This window comes from Panthera tigris, chromosome D1 (genome assembly GCF_018350195.1).
Source record: "Panthera tigris isolate Pti1 chromosome D1, P.tigris_Pti1_mat1.1, whole genome shotgun sequence".
NCBI classification, from domain to species: Eukaryota; Metazoa; Chordata; class Mammalia; order Carnivora; family Felidae; genus Panthera; species Panthera tigris.
Window position 1 is genome coordinate 97,570,674 of NC_056669.1, and position 13,331 is coordinate 97,584,004.

Below are 13,331 nucleotides of genomic sequence, written 5' to 3' on the forward strand. Positions count from 1 at the left end.
CTCAGGCTGTTTTGGTTTGGGATTGCTTTTGTTTGTTTGTTTGTTTGTTTTTTAAATCATGTACGCGTATGACCTTAAGAATAGAGAGAAAAAAATCTTTTAAGAGAGTGGGTTTTTAGTGTTTTAATCTTCTTAACAAGGATTGACTTAACCCATTCCTCAGTGGTGTGGTGTCCCATGCTTTTTCTTTCTTGATCTTCCCACCAATTCCGACAGGTTGGTGTTTGTGGGTGCGGTCATCAGGTCCTACCCACGGGTGAGGCGCTGAGGCTCCGAGAGGTTTAGTGGCCAAGTCGCACAGCGAGTAAGTTTTGCAGCTGGATTTTAAAGCCCGGTGTTCTGGTTCCAGGGCTGTCTCTTCAGACAATTGCAACGTGTCGCTGCCAGTTCCAACAGCCACGTAACCCCCAGATGCTACCACACGGAGTTGTCAGACAGGGATCTCAGCCCTCTCCGGGCCTTCAGGTCCCTCTCCCAGACCTCAGAGTTGAGGAGAAGGTCAGGCTCCACAGGGGCCCTGCCTACACTGCCTTCTGGATTCAGCCCACCTTCTTCTGTTACATCCCTCAGCAAAGTTCCTTTGGGGCCTTCTGGGGAGAGGCCGCCGCCAGCGGTCACTGTGGCTCTAATTGTTCTCTCTGGTGAGCTCACGTTGCAGTCGGCCCAGTGCAGACACCTGCTTTCCTCAGGCAGAGATGAAACCCTAGAGATGACGGGCCTCGGCGGAGTATGACATCTTGATCAAATAAGGCTGCCCTGAGATTTCTCGTTCCTTCAAGCTTGGGGCCGGAGATGGAGGGGGGTCCCCCCCACCCTCCGTCTGTCGGCAGCTTACAACTTCAGGCACACAAATCCACCTTCCCGGGCCTCACTTTCTGGTAAAATAGAGATCATATTCCTGTGTTGCACGGACAGATGTTGCTGGGTCATTTACCTCTTGGGAGCACGATTTAAATATAGCCAAACTGCCTTTCATGTTGAGGATCTCAAAGCATTTTTAAATGAGTAATTAATGAAGTTCAACGTCCAGAAAAAGCAAGAATTATTGTCTTCATTTTATAAATAGATCAAAGGTCACACAATCAATGGCAGATGTAGGAAACAGATGTAAGAATTCTCCTTTTGTCCCTGACTGCAGCCACTAAATCCCACCCCTGGTATCATTGACAGACCTCCTTTCTGCTCTCTGACTTCTGGCCAAAGACGTGAAATTGGCCTTTATATGTTTCCACTTAAAGGTTTGAATTCTATGTATGGTTCATATGCCTTTGATATGTCTGGAATTTATAAAAGAGAAGGAGAAGAATGATATTTGATGCTTTTCAGAGATCATGTTGGGACTGAGCCTTATATAATGGGTCAAATGCCAATAAAGGAAAAAAAAAAAAACGCTCACCAGATCTTCAGGAAGTTCACTTTTATTCTCTCTCTGAAAGAATTCTGTCTGTTAAAATTAAACAGAGTGTATCTTTATTCGCCCAAATGATTGTTGTGGGAACAACAGACGTCACCACTTATTGAGCACCAACTGTATGCGAAGCATTGTTCTTCTTACCGGCATACATTATACCATGGGATTTTCACAAACACCTGAGGAAGTTTTTATTAATCATTCATTTTATAGATAATATATGACTGGGCTTGGAGATAAAAGGTTGAGGAAAAAGGAAAGACAAAGCTCAAATAAAATTAATTAAGCAAAAATGACAGGATATATACTTTGTGCTAGAGGTGTCGGGTTCTGATAGATACAAAGATGGAGATACGAAGATGAAGAAAATAGCGCCAGATTCCTGCTCTCAAGGAATTTATAGCCTCGTGAATGGTTGAGGGTGAGGGCAGAGCAGAAGCACATAAAAAGACAAATAATGTCAATGCAATTCAGTCCAGAAGTATTTATTGAGTTGCTGCTATGTCTTAAACACTGCACTAGTCACAGGGGATAGTCCCTCTTCTCATGGAGCTTATAGTCTAGTGGGAAAGTCAGACATTAATCAAATAATCACACAGATTTAAACTGTACTTGAGTGGAGTAGAAGACACCAGATGGACGACAACCTGACAGAGGATTAGTATCCAGAACATATAAAGAGTTCCCACATGTAATAAGAGATAATGCAATAGAAGCATTGTCAAACAAAGGGCAATTTTTAAAAGATGAACGGCAAATGAACAATAAACAAAGGAAAGTATGCTTCGTCTCTCTTGTAAACAGGGAGTTGCAAATTAAAACACTGAAATACCATTTTATACCCATCAGCTTGGCAAAATTTTTAAAGTCTGACATTACCAAGTGTTGTTGAGGATGTCAAGCACGGGAACTCCAAGTTACATATTGCTATCAAAGTGTAAATTGGTACAACCACTTTGAAAAACCGTTCAGCCAGACTGAGTAAAGCTGCCAATTCACGTGACCCAAGTCCAGCAATTTCACACACAAGTATCTACCCGATGGCTCCCTTTCTCTCAAGGGGATAGGTATAACAAACATTCATTGTAGCACTGTTTCTAACAACACAAAAGCGACAATGAGCTAAACGTCCTTCAGAAAAAGATGGGTGAATAAAGTGCGGTGAACTCATACAATGGGACCCTGACGAGCAGTGAAAATGTATGATCTAGAACTCCATGAATCAATGTGAATGCATTTTGAAATCCTAAGCTAGGTGAAAAAAGCAAGTTGCACAATGATATAGTCAGTATAATGCCACTTCTCCAAAGTTTGCAAACATGCCAGACAATTCTATAAAGTGTTTATAGGCACAAACATATATAGTAAAAATACAAAAGCATGTATAGGAATATGACACATCCCAGTGCAGGAGAGTGGTTACCTTAGGAGAGAGACAGACATGGGTTCAGAGGGCTCTATATTGAAAGATGTTTTATGTTCTTAAAAAAAAAGATTTGAAGAAATCGTGGCAAATGTGAAGCTTTGGCAAAGACTGGAGGGGCATGGGATGGGTGCGGAATAAATAGGTGTTAATGATATTACTCTGTAGTTTTTTATGTGCTTTGATCTATCAGAGAATTGAATTGGAGGTGGGGTTGGGGGAGGGGTCTCAACTGACATGACGCTTACTTAGGATGACAGCCCAAAACTGAATAGGTGAGGAAGGGCAGAAAGGTGTACCAGGCGGAGAAAACAAGCTGTGCAAAGACCCTGGGGTGGGAGGGTGAGCACAGAGACTGGGAACTGAGACCCCCAGTTCTGTGGCCAGAGCAGAGGGAAAAGGGGGCTGGAGTTGGGGCGGGGGGGGGGGGTGGTGCACAGACCATGCAGAGCCTCATAGGATATCTTGAAGATCAGGTTTTTACCCTATGAGGAAAGCAGCAAGGACGGAAAGCATTGGGGCCCAGAGAGACTTCTCTTAGCTAGATAGCAGAACAGGGAAAGCATTCATGTCAGAGATGACTCATATCTTGAGTTGTGGAGAATGAGTAAGAGGAAGCCAATTGGAGAAAGAGGAGGAGGAGGGAGTGAGGTGCAAATTCCCTGAAGAGGGCCAAACAGCAATAAAAAGACCCCGAGGACCTTCCACAGCATGGTCCCGCCTAGGTCATACACTCAGGACTAGCTCCAGAGGTGTTAGGAAATGGCCATGAACACAGAAGGCTTGAGGTCCCAGGCTGGGCAGCCTCAAGCCAAGAGAGGCATGGCCAGACATGGGTGTAGGTGGCTTGCTCTAACAGTGTGTGAAGGATGGATCTGAAGGAGGCTGGGGTGCAGACAAGGAGATCTTTGAGAGAAATATGCTAATAGCCTAAACCAGGATGGCTGGAACTAGAAAGCCATCCATCCTGGAAGAAGTGAGGGGTGCCCGAAGAAGTATTTAGGAGGGAAGGCGAGACATCTAGGACGATGGTTGGGTGGCCACCGCCAACATGGACAATAATAGGGGCAAATGCGTGCAGGGCACACCAAGTGGAACTGTCCTATGAGCAGCAGAAAGGGTGCGCCAAGGGCTCCCGCCAGCTGGGAGCAGGAGGCGCCTCCTGCGGGCGTTTACTGACCACTCACAGCCAATGAGTTGGTCCAGAAGGAGGGCAGAGGAAGACGAAAGTGAGCAGGTCTGGGGCGGGGGGGGGGGGGACGACAAGGAATGGGACTGGGGCGGGCTGGGGGAAGAGAAGAGGGGGAGGGGGGAGGACCGCGCAGACGCTGAGCGGCCGCCGGGAGACCAGCCCCACGCGGGCTGGGCGGGCCCGGAGTTGGCCTCGCCGGCCTCCCCGCGGGGTGCAGGCGGAGCCCGAGAGCGCAAGGCGCGGGCGCGCGGGCGGGCGGGGGGGACAGGCGACCAGAGCCGCGGACTTCCCACAGCTCCTAGGGCTGCCTCGGCCGCAGCGGCCGAGGACAGCAGGGCACCGCGCGGCCCCGGACGTCTCCTGCACCCTGGCCACCCCCGGCATCCCAGGCTCCCCGCGTGCCCAAGCCGCGCCTCCCCGCGCCGCGCCTCCCCACCGCCGGGACCTGGCGACGTCACTGCGGCTCTGACGCGCGCTAATGGAGGCACGGGCGGAGGCGGCTTGGCGCGGGTGTCCCCCGGGGAGGTCCCGGTCCTTGCAGCCCGCGGTCGCGTCCTTGGCCCTCCTCCAGGGGAACCTCGATTTTCCAATCTCAGGAAGGCCGGCTGTCCTTCGGCTACTGATAAGGACGCGAGCTCATGGTAAAAGATTTTAACAATGCCCGGAAAGAAATAGCCGGACCCAAGAAAGAGACTAATAATAGCAGCCCGCTAGAGTTCTGCTCTTGTGCTCAGCGCTCTTAAGAACAGTAATAACGACAACAACCATAAGAGCCACCATTTATTGAGCGCTTACTCTGTGCCAGGCACTGTGTTAAGCGCTTTGCAGGCAACAACCCTCGGAGGTAAGTACCGTTATTATCCCTATTTTAAGGAAACTGGGGCACAGAGAGGTTAAGTCATTTGCCCCAGGCACACAGCTAGCTGATGTCAGTGCCAAAATTCCAACCCAGGCTGTCTGATCCCATGTAATCCTCATGTCAACCCATAAGGTCGGGATCAATCTCTCCATCTTAAAGATGAGGAAATTAAGGCACATGGAAATTTAAGTACCTTGCCCAAGGTCACCTAGCTGGAAAATGGATGCGGCAGAAAGCGAACCCAGGGCTCCTCTCTGTTCGCAGAACCCGCGGTCTTGGCCATAGGCGATGCCACTTCCAAACCACCTCCGACAGCCCAGCAGGCTTTGGCCCCGGGTCCCAAGAGGCGCAGCCTCTGCGGGGTATGGGTGGGTCCCCGCGGCCTCCGATCCCCGGGTGAATCGGATGTTTCGGAGCATCATCTCTGCTCAGCCCGCAGGCGTCAGATAGGGACGCGTCTCCCGGAATCCGGTCGGGACCTGGCCGCGCGGTCCTCAGAAGGGATGGAGCGGGGGCGGAGGCAGCGGGAGGGATCCCTGGTCCCACCTGCAGAGCGGCGGGGCTGGCGGCTTGCTCTGCGCGGCCGGCAGAGGGCGCTGTCGCACGCGCCTCGGGTCCCACGGTCACCAGACCCCGAGGCCTGCAGCCTCCGCCTGCGGATGCCTGGACTCGGAACGCCCCAAGTGGGAACCCCTTCTTCCTGGCGTCTGGCCCCCCTCTGACCCCTCATCTCAGCCCAGGGCCCTCTTTTCCTGACTAATCCCCGTTTTCTGTGGTCCTGCCATCCCACCATGGGTTTTCAAGTCTTCCCCAGTCCCTGCGCCATTGATTTAGTTACCTCTCGCTGAAAGGCTAGAACACTGATCCCATTCCATTAAAAACCTCAGGTGTTTGCAAGTCATACTCGGCTTTGTCTCCCCTTCTCCTGGCCCCTTTGGTGAGGTAAAATGGAGATAAACCATGTCGGAATAGATAACTAATTTTCTTCTCCGAAACAGGAGGAGGGGCTTGGTTAAGGAAGGAGCAGATTGATGAAAGGATCTATATTTTTTAATAGCTACAGTGTCTTGAGAGCTTGTTTTGTGCTGAGCCCTTCCTGTGTCTTGACTCCTCAATCCTCACTACAGCCCAGAGGAGTGCATCATTATTCTTTTGATAAAAGAGGCCACAACGGCAATGCTGGGAATCCACTAGGAGGACCTAACTTTATTATTTAAAAACAATTTTTTTTTTTGTTTTACTTAAGTAGGCTCCATACCAGTGTGGGGCTTGAACTCACAACCTTGACATCAAGAGGTACATGCTCTACCGACTGAGCCAGCCAGGCACCCCCAGGAAGACCTAACTATAAAGCCATGTTCCCATCAGCTGATCCAACTGAACAGAAGAGGTAAGATGCAAACCAAGCAACAGCAAACCAAAATCTGCTCCAAGAGTGCTTAGCAATACTACACACAGGTGAATTAGGGGCTTCGATTGCTTTGTGAGCCCAGTTTGGGACTCAAGTGTCTAAAAAAAGAAAAAACAAAAGCTAAAAGGGCAGGCAGAGGAGAACAGGAATGAGGGTTTTCACTTTTGCTTGGAAAAGCATCCTGAGAGGCCCACTCACTTTCTATGACTGGGCTCTGAGGAAATAAAGGTGGTTCTAGGAAAATCTGAAAAATATGAGAGGAAAAAAAAATGCCTTCTGTGGTTTTTACTTTAACCAAGACTCATATGGCTATTTGTGTTTTATTTTTAAATTAATGTGGCTCTCCCCACCCTTTAAATTGGCACATAAATCACAAAAACAGAAGGAAGGCCAGCTACACACTTCAAACTTGGTGGGTTTCTCAGGAAGGAGGTACATGACTTGAAGGGGAAATGAGGATTAAATGAGGTGCTTTAAACATTTGAAAGACAGACTTTCCACAAGGAACTTAGATCATAAGCCCTTAGAACGGGAGCTTTGTCTGGGTTTGGGCTCGGTATAGTGCCTAGAATCGGTGAGTGCCCATGAAATGTGGAAAACGAATCACACTTTTGGCTTATGTCTGCATCATCTAACCATCTGGGCCACCACTTTGCTTATGGTTTTAGAGTGTGGCTTCTAAGGGATTTTCCTGTCCCCTGGATCTTAGTCACACACCTTCCCCCAGACTCCTTACTTTCCCAGAAGTTTGCTCTGGGAATTCAGTCAAGGTGAGGCAATTGTTATTGATGATGATGTCACTAGGCTTGGTTAAACAGAATGACTGCTCAGCTCTGGAATCACCAGCTTGGTTTCCCTGCTTTTCCAAACAGGGAAACCAAGGCAGAAGGGACCTCAGGAGACTGTCACTTCACAGTTCTGATTCTCTTGCCCTATTATCTTTGAACTAGAAGGGTTCCCCCATGCCCAACACAAACAAGCCCTGGACATCCCAGGCTGCCTGTTGCAAAATTCTTGGACTTCTTTGACCTTATCTCTCTCTGCTGCTTCCCTCATTTTTTCTGTGCATTCATTCTACAAACATGCATTGGGAACCCACTATATGTAAGTGCTACTGATACAGCAGAGAACCCAACATGAGCTCATGAGCTCACTTTCTCCACTTCCCACCTGGCTCCTGACCTCATGGCTACAACTTGCGTGCCTGGAGAGGCCCCACAATAGTAAATGACTTGCTTCTCCAAGTGGGACAACTGCTCAGACATATCTGACATTCTGGTAGCTCCTGGCAGCTCCAGGAGACCACACCCTGTGACCTCAGGATACCACCTTGGTGACATCCATTTGGCAGAAGGTCTGGGTCCCGACATATACCCTCAGAGGCAGAGCCTGAAAAGGCTCCAGGTCTAGCACTTGCCCATACCTCTTCCCTCATTGTCATGCCTTCAGTTCGTATGATCATTGTTGACAACCTTAATAGCTTGGGCCATATTTATGAAGCATCTATTACAATGAAAAAATCCTACAGTCCCATAATACCCCACTGTTCAAAGGAAAATCTTGGCTTAAACAAACCACAGTGACTGTCTGGCAAGTGGTGGATATGTTGGATAATGCTACGAGTCTTTCAGGTCATTTTGTTATTGAATCTTGGGATTGAGTGATTCATAATAATGAGGGGAAAGAAGAACACTAGCCTTGTTTCAGCTTTCCAGATTATTCAAATGGAATCGATTTTCAACATCAACATCATAGTTATGACAGAATGCTTAAGGTGCATTGTTAGTTTTTGTCTTTTTGGAACATTCATTAATTAATACTCAATGACTTGGTTGTCACCCATTCCAAAAAAAATTTTTTAAAGGAGAGAGTTTGAACTGTAGGATTCTGATTATGTCCCTGGAAGTCCCTGTAGAGAGTAGATTCCAAATTATATTCATTCTTTTTGAATATCCCAGCCCTCAAGACTGTCCCATCCCTGCTAGCTACAGCATCATTTTCCCTCCCCTGGAGGAAGGCAGAGGCCCAGAGACCAGAAGAATGAAGGAGAGTAGTGAGGAAAACTTTTCCCTTACCTGAGTTGCAGAGCCACTTGAATCTAGAGAACTGTTACATTTGTGCTGTGTCTGTATGAGTTCGTGGTTGTGCATTCTCTGGCTGATTCCAAAATCTCCATAACATGGGGGCCTGAGATACTCTAAAAAGAAGGCCTGTCTGGGAAGGACGTGTGTCCACCTACCAAGAAGTTCTTGGTGGTCAGTGTCTGCATATCCAGCGGCTCGGGTGAAGAGATTTGGAACCACTGAGCATTCCTGCTGGGATCTTTCCAAGCCCTTTTGGGAACCGGCAACAGCGCCTGTCTGGGGAAATTAGTTTTGCGCTTTCACAGAGTGAGAAATTCCTCAGGGGCATTCTTGTACTTGGGAAGAGAAATCAAACCCAGCTCATTCCTTTAGGGCCCATGCCATTAATAAAGCAGACCGAGTCCAATTCACTTGGTCCAGCCTGGGGCGGTGGGGTGGGGGCAGAAGCGGCGGAGTTCAGAGAATTCACCTGTGGCTAAGGCCCTCCCCGGACTGGCGCAAGCTTGAGGTTTCAGGGGATTGTGTTACCAGCGTGTAAACACCGTGAGTGACAGCCAACGCTCCCATTCGACCACAGAGGATCTCAAACCCTTCCTATCTTCCTAGAAACCCTGGCGGCCGGGCGGCTGCTTGCCGTCTGATGCAACAGTTTGCAACGCTCGCTTCTGGGAGCGGAGCCTGCCGCGGGGCGCTGGGCGCCCCGCCGACGCGCATGCGCGGACTGCGGCCCCGCCGGGCCGGGCTGGGGAGAAGCTTTTCACCAGATGTGCGGGGGGGGCGCTGAACGGCGCGGGCAGGGGCGGGGCGCGGGCGGGCTGGGAGGCCTTTGGCAGCTCGCGCCGGTGATCTGAGTTTAATTAAACTTCTCCCGAGGCATTGGCTGACTGATTGACCCAGTGATCCAAAAAAAATCAGAGAGGCCCGAATCGCCCTAAACGCGACGGGAGAGAGAAGTTGGGGAGTTGGCTTTCGGTTTCCAGAGCTGGGCCTTTGGATTGTGCCTTCCTTTCCCCAAACCCCCCAAGCCACAGTTAATCCGGGTTACAGGATCTCGTTAGGGCGTCTGGCCTCGCTTGTCTGTGCCCTCCTACCAATTTCTTAAAAAGGGAAGAACAGTGGTTACAGAGGGGGAAAGAGGTAACGTTCGTATGATAACGTCTTGATCGATATCTTCCCTGCCTCATTTCTCCACCCAAGAGCCTTAAAAGGTTTTATTAGCAGAAGGCATCGTGGATTATTTTCCCATTTTTTTCAGCAATTCAGGTATTGCCTGCATGGTTTTCTTTCATACCCGCGTTCCATCTATATTATATATCTTAATTGACTTATTTTATTAACTTTCCTTATTCTCTAAATTAGCTTTAAATCGATTCCCTTTTTCCACATAGCCTTGCCCTAAGCGATAACATTAGCGAGATCACACCTTTGATATGTTAGTCATCTATTTTAATACACTTGAAAGTAAATTCATAACTATTCAAATAAAAAGAGATGTGTATGTTAGCTTAAAGTTTCTTGCCTACTGTGTTTGGAGGAAAACTCCAGAGGTGATAATAATAACTAACATATGTTGAGTGATTGCCAATGTCTCAGGCACTTTATTCTAAATCCTTATGACACCTTAGAAGGTGAGTTGGTTTACATTTTACAAAGGCAAAGTGTGAGGCACAGAGAGGTTAAATAACTTGCCTAATATCACAGAGCCCAGATGCAAACTCCACTAGTCTCACTCTAGAGCCTGTACTGCTGGCCTATCCAAAAAAGCTAAGTTACTGCTGGAGATCACCCAGGTGGCTAGTATAGTCTGGATTTGAACCTAAGTCAGTCTGACTCCAGAACTGAGCTTTTAACTACTGTGTGGAACTCTTTCCTATTTTCCCAGATCTCACCTCATACAGCCTTTTAAAATCTGTCTGCCTCCTTTGGAATTCAAAAGGTGCGTCCAAGTTTTTTCTTTCCTCACCCCTTACATCTCCTCCCTCCCGCCCCCACACACCCCCCCCCCCCGCCCCACTCCCAGGGTGGGACAGAGGTTCTTTCTACCGTTTCCTTCTCTTCTCTGAATGAAAACAACCCATAAATCTCTGATATCCATGAGAATCTCTACTTTAAAGGTCCTAGCCACTCTTCTCCACTGACCATGGAACTTAGAAATTCCACCTACCAGCATCATGAAACTACATTTCCCAGACTGCTATTCTCACGTGGAAAGAGAACAAAAATCCTATGTCAAACCATGTGGCTCCTATTTTGGGGTTGGAAAATCTGGTCACTAGCTTGGATAAAGATTGGTATGCCCATAGACTAATTCTTCTGGCCCCAGGCAGACATGAATTTCCCAGGCTTCAGTGATTGGGGGTGGGGGCAAGTTATTTCAGAAACAAAACCTTCAATTAGAGGCATAAATGAAGACTTGGCATAAGACTTCTAAAAGATGGCTGACCCCTGTCCAGGAGGTATATTTTCTTTCTGCAACAGCCCTTACCACCACCACCCCTTTCCTCTCTTCACTTCCTCTTCCTTCCCCTCCTTCCAGATTCTTCTTCTAATTGTACCACTCCCTTGTCCCCCCCCCACTCCCACCCCTATGCCCACACCCACTCTTTAACTGTTTAGTATAAAATCCAGCCCACCAGACTGAGGTTTTCTTCGACCCAAATGTTATTTTCAGAAGGAGCCATTGAGGTTGGGGTGTAATTGTAGCGTTGAGCCTCTGCAAGCCAAGCTGAAAATAATCAGTGAGGCAGATGGGGTGGGAAGAGAGTGTGGTGGCCGCTTCCACCAAAGAGCAAGAGAAACCCAATGGAGTGAGTCAGAGAGGGGCGAGTGCCAGGCTGGTCTGCTGGGCTTATGGCCGGGAGGGAGTTCAATTAAGGGGAAACTGCCCAAGGTTTTTGGGGCCTTTGACTGAGGCCTGATCCAAGGTGGTTCCTGGCTGTACATCACAAGTCCATATTTCTTATGACAGCCGCTAAGCTTCTCTTGCTCTCATTCAGTTGGGCCATAGCAACCAGCAGGCCAAATGGGAACTTAACCATCCAGTAGGCTCACCAGTCCCTAGAGCAGGATTTCTCAGCGTCAGCACTGTTGGCATGTTGAGCTGCATAAGTCTTAATTGTGGGGGGCTTTCTTGTAACATTGTAGAATGTTTAGTAAGATCCCTGGCCTCTACCCTCTAGATGCCAGCAATGTGCGCACGTGAGCACGCGCGCACACACACACACGCAGTCGTGACTACCAAAAATGTCTCTAGACATGCCAAATGTCCTTGGGAGACAAAAATTGCCCCTGGTTGAGAACCACTGGTCTAGAGTGATCCAGGTCTATGAAAGGATCACATCACCTGTCCCCCATGGTAGCCTCATTGCCTTGCATCTGAATGGACCCTGATAAAAACTGTTGGCCAACTCCTCTTTCCAATGACAACTGGTGAATACTTCAAGCCCAGCATGAGTGTCTACTGTGTGCCGGGCACTATATGAGGTGTTGAGAATAAAGTGACAAACAAGGCAGACATGGCCCATGTCCTCATGGAAATGACAGGCTGAGTCAGGGAAGACAGAAATTAAACAACCCTGAGTGAGAGGCACATAGAGAGAAGAAATGGGGTACTATAAGAAAATCAAAGAGGGTTTTTCACCTAGGTCAGGGGGTCAAGAAGGACTCTTGGAGGGAATGAGGAGTTAGCCAGTTGGCGATGAGAGCGAGAGAATGTTTGGCGAAATAGGGACAGAGTATTCAGAAGCCCTGAGTTAAGAGAGAAATGTCGTGTATTCAAGGAACCCAAAGAAGCCTGTCATAGACCAGGCTTCGGACAGTGTGATGGACCAGTCATTCTCTCCTCTCACCCCCAAACTTGCTTTTCTTATACTCCTTCTCCAGATTTCTAGCACAAGCGTATAAACTTAGGGTCAAATCTAACCCCGCCTTGTTCTCGCTCAACCCCCTCACTCACCCAGCTACCAAGTTCTGTGAGCTCTACCACCAGAATCTCTGCAAACCAGCTCCTTGTCTCCATTCCCAGCACCACAACGCTGATGCAGGCCCTCTCCATTACTCAGCTGGATTTGTGAAATAGCTTCCTAACTAGTCATCCTCAAGTCTCTACCTCGGAGAAAGAGACAAAGACCATGTTTCTGCTGGGTTAAAACACTCTGTGCGGCTTCCAGAGGCCTCTCAGACAGGCTGCTTCCTCCCCGTGACTTCCAGGTACTCTTTATGCACTGTCCCCAGTGTACCTCCCACCCCACCCCCAACTCTCCAGCCACTCTCCACACCACCAGCCACACCCCATGGGCCCCCACAGCGCTGTGATTCTGCTGTTCTCTTTGTCTGAAATGTCCTTCCCCAACCAAAATCATTTGGGGAATTCCCACCTATCCTTTGAGGCTTAGACAAAATGAACTCATTACACTCTCCTATCCCTTCTTAGAAGCCTTCTCTTAATTCTTCCCTCTGTTTTCATTGAGATCTATATATAGCTGCTAGTTTACCATTTGTCATGTTGACCCGTAGTTATCTGTTTAAAGACGTCCCTGCCCCCCAGAGACAGAGGGCCTCAAAGGCAGGTCACGTAAGTGTTCACTACTGGTTGATTACCCAACACCCATTCTCTCCCTTCCTAAAAGAGGCCAAAGAAATGCAAGGCACAGTGTATTATTTAGGGTACAGGCTATGCTGCTATAACCAACAGACCCAGAGTACAGTGGCTTAAGAAAGCCCATGTGCCTGAGGGGAAGCTGAGCCCATGCCCAGCTCCATTGGGATAGGCCTAACATCCTTTCTGAGAATTGGTTCCAAAACTTGGGTCTAAACTAATTTGTGTGCAGTAGAGGCTTTTCTGCTTTCCCCTATGTCAACAGTCCCCTTCTTTAATAACAGAACTCCTGATTCTTGGCCAAGCCGATGGCTGCCTTGTAAGAACTACATTTCCCAGCTTCCCTTGTAGTTT

At 48.5% G+C, this 13,331-nt stretch overlaps 1 long non-coding RNA gene across 2 annotated transcripts in view; it reads right to left on the reverse strand.

Moving 5' to 3' along the window:
* The window catches only part of LOC122231190, a 73,114-nt gene extending 64,063 nt beyond the window's left edge, over positions 1–9,051 (reverse strand). For both annotated transcript variants that reach the window (XR_006208382.1, XR_006208383.1), the window contains exon 1: positions 8,372–9,051. This is a non-coding gene — a long non-coding RNA (uncharacterized LOC122231190). The remainder of the gene's footprint in view (positions 1–8,371) is intronic.
* Positions 9,052–13,331: the final 4,280 nt, after the last annotated feature.